At 32.6% G+C, this 3,914-nt stretch overlaps 1 non-coding gene across 1 annotated transcript; it reads right to left on the reverse strand.

Annotated features, from left to right (window-relative positions):
• Positions 1-268: 268 nt before the first annotated feature.
• Positions 269-375, reverse strand: LOC116871589. Its single transcript, XR_004383443.1, has one exon. It is a non-coding gene; the product is annotated as a U6 spliceosomal RNA (small nuclear RNA).
• Between the last annotated feature and the right edge of the window lie 3,539 nt (positions 376-3,914).

A 3,914-nucleotide genomic window follows, 5' to 3' on the forward strand; every position in this document is an offset into this window, starting at 1 on the left:
ATTTAGGACTGTAGTCTTCAAAGGGAGGGAGGGAGGGGTACACAGATGATCTCCTGGAGTGCCAGAATTACAAGAAGGTACTAAAGGGTTCTACCATTTAATATACAGTTGATGCAGATGCACTTACTCTGTCGGTGTGTCAGATAGTTACATGTCACAGTTGAGGGAAATTGGGAGATCCACAAAAACAAAGGCAGATAAAAGTCCTTCTCTCTATTCTTTGTGTTCAGAGTATTGTAGCTTTTATTTTTATTTTTATTTTATTTTTTAAAATATGGAACGCTTCATGAATTTGCTTGTCATCCTTGCACAGGGGCCATGCTAATCTTCTCGGTATTGTTCCAATTTTAGTATATGTGCTGCCGAAGCGAGGACCAGAGTATTGTAGTTTATGAGAGACCCTTGAAGTGGACTTTCAGATTTAATTATTTAAAATAATGAAGTTCTATAATACTTTACATTAGATAAAAAGTGGCAATAAAAATTTCTCCTTGTTTAACCATATAGAGGTTCACTGTTTATCTAAAGTCACTTGCCCCCTTCGACCTCCATTGCATAGCTTTGAGTTAATCACACTCCTCTGTGACACAAGTACCATTGGTCCAAAGATGTCCCCTATCTATATTATCTATTTATCCTTTTATCTCTGTGCCTTATCATCTATCATAAGGAGCTATTCTGAGCTATTCTAATGCTTTTAATGTAGCATACTATTTTTGGGCAAGTACTCTTATAAAATATATATTACTATTTTGTATTCATGTATTTTCACTTATGTAAATATTAATATATATGTTAATTTTTTTCCTATCCATTTCATCCATCCCTGTGCTTTTAAGGTTTATGCATGTTTGTTTCTAATTGTATATGCAGTCTGAGGCCTCTAAGAGCTGCTACAGCATTCTAGAAGGTGCACCCACCATATTCTACTTAACCTTTCTATCAGTAAAAGACATCTAAATTACTTCGGACAATTCTGGACAATTTTGTACAGATGACTATCTGTACACATTACCTTTATCTAGAATACAAATCTGGAAGCATAATTGATGTGTCATAGAATAGGCATTTTATGTATTTAACTAACTATTGCTAGATTATTCTCCAGAATGTCTGAGAGGTGGGAGTCTAAACTCCTAGCAGCAATGCATGGACTGTACCTATAACCTCATATAGCTACTGGTATTTTTAGTTTTCAAGATTTTGCTGAACTGATGGTGTAAACAAATATAATCTATAGATATGTATTCATATATTATATCTATATATTGACATATAGATTATATCTATAAATATGGATTTTATATCTATAACTCGCTACTAATGAGTTTGAAGATATGTTTCATAGGCTTTTTTTACCTTTTACAATCTTCATCTATAAATTGTCTCAAATCCATTGCCCATTATTCTATTAAAATTAAAAATTTTTTCTTCATAGAAAGTTTGTATGTTCTTTATTTAGGCAAATTCCAGGATACTTTATATTTCCCTGTTGCCTATTTCTGGAATAGATAAATGCTATTGGGTTTTTTCCTATGTCAATCTTGTGCCCAGAAACCTTACTAAATTCTCTTATTTCGATTTATTTCTAACGATTCTCTGACTTTTTTTGTATAGATGATCATATGTATGAACATGATACAGTTCTTTTCTCTCCAAGACTCACATCTCTGAATTTTTATTTCCATTATTTTTTGTTGTTCTTGTTTGAATTTTGACCAAAACCTTGTCCCATGTTAAATGATCCAGTGGTAGAGGCCATCTTTGTTTTATATGTAGCCTTAATGTTAAAGGAAATACGTCTTAAGTTTTCCCACCAAGAATGATAGTTACTGATGCTTTCAGATATGAGATCTTTACAAAAGTGAGACTTTTTTCCCTAAATTTTTCAATTCGTTATAAATACATTTTAAACTTTACCAAGTTGTTTGTTCTATCATATGACTTTTCTCTCTCAGTTTATTAATTAAGGTATTTACACTGAGAGTTTTTGCTATTAGGATATTTCCCTCCGTGTTTCCAAGATAAATGACTCAATATGTCCTTATCCCCCTTTTTTTTCTTAGTTATAGAATCGAAATTGCGCTAACCCCATAAAATAAACTGAGCAGCTTTTGCAGTTCTGTTTCCTAAAAACATATATGTAAGGAGAAGAGTAAATGAAGCTAGATGGGATTGGGAGGGAGATAAACCATAAGTGACTCTTAATCTCACAAAACAAACTGAGGGTTGCTGGGGGGGGGGGGGGGTTGGGGGGGGGGGGTGGGGTTATTATGGACATTGGGGAGGGTATGTGCTATGGTGAGTGCTGTGAAGTGTGTAAACCTGGTGATTCACAGACCTGTACCCCTGGGGAAAAAAAATATATGTTTATAAAAAATAAAATTTAAAAAAAAAACATATATGTAACACAGAAGATGACTATTCCTTAAAAGCTGGAGAATTGTTACATGTAAAACGATCTGAATTTTGGGAAGTTGTGGGAGGCTATGACTATAATTACCACTTTAATTTCACTTTAAGTTTTTGATTCTTTCTTGCACCTTTTGGGAATTTTATATTTTCCCCCATAATACATTTCCTTTAAATAAGTTTTCAAATTTATTAATGAGTTCTTGTTCATAGTGCTTTTTATTATTCACTTTTTTTCTCATTTCTTTGAGGTAATTCTTATTTCCTAAAAATATTTATGTTTATAAAGCTAAAATTTTTCTTCTAAGTACCGTTTAGCTGTCGTATACATTTTGCCTTTCAGTTTTAACTATTTCACAATTTTCCATATTATTTCTCTTTTGCTCTAAAGGATGTATGATTTTTGTTTTTATAAATATTAAATTTTGTTAGCTATCTTTTTGTTATTACATTCTAATTTTATTGTATTTGGACCAAAGAACATGGTCTGCATGGTATTTATGTTTTAGAATATTCAAAATTCCTTTGAGCAATAAAAAAGGTCAATCTTTATAACTTATCCATGTATGATAAAAATGTGTATTCTTTCTTTGTTAAGTTTAAAGGTGTATAAATATCCAATAGTTTGAACTTACACATTTTATTTTTATATCTGCTATTTTTCCTCTTGTTCTTTTTTTTTTTTAAAGATTTTATTTTATTTATTTGACAGAGAGACATAGCAACAGAGAGAATACAAGCAGGGGGTGGGGGAGAGGGAGAAGCAGGCTTCCCACTAATCAGGGAGCCCAATGTGGGGTTCAATCCTAGGACCCTGGGATCATGACCTGAGCTAAAGGCAGAGGCTTAATGACTGAACCACCCAGGTGCCCCATCTTTTTGTTCTTTTTTCTTAATTAATTAGTTAATTAATTTATATATTTATTTTGTGGTTGTTCTGCTTGATTTTCTTAGTTCTTAAAACATTATGTTAAAAATCTCTAACTACAATAGCTAATATATCTATTTCTCCATGCATCTCTATTATGTATGTTATGTATTTTGAAGCTGTATTATGGAATATGTCATCATGAAGAACCATTTAATCTTCACCCATATTGTTTCTTTTACCATGTAAAGATCACAGTTGTCTCTTTTGATAATTTCCTCTCTTAAATTCTGTTCTATGAGTTATGAGTATTTAAAAATGAATTATACATGTCCCCCTAAAAAGACAAGCTCCCAAGTTTCTGACCTCCGTTGTAAAGTCTTTTGAATAAAGATTCCAATTCAATAGTGAATAAAACAATAATTACTTTTTAAAACAAATGTGTCTAGGGGCACCTGGGTGACTCAGCAGGTTAAAGCCTCTGCCTTCGGCTCAGGTGATGATCCCAGGGTTCTGTGATCAGCGGGGAACCTGCTTCCCCTCTCCTCTCTCTGCCTTCATCCCTGCCTACTTGTGATCTCTGTCTGTCAAATAAATAAAAATACAATCTTTAAAAAAAATAAAACAAATGTGT

The sequence above is a fragment of the Lontra canadensis genome, unplaced genomic scaffold (assembly GCF_010015895.1).
Source record: "Lontra canadensis isolate GAN:19392208 unplaced genomic scaffold, GSC_riverotter_1.0 scaffold1, whole genome shotgun sequence".
Classification (NCBI taxonomy): Eukaryota; Metazoa; Chordata; class Mammalia; order Carnivora; family Mustelidae; genus Lontra; species Lontra canadensis.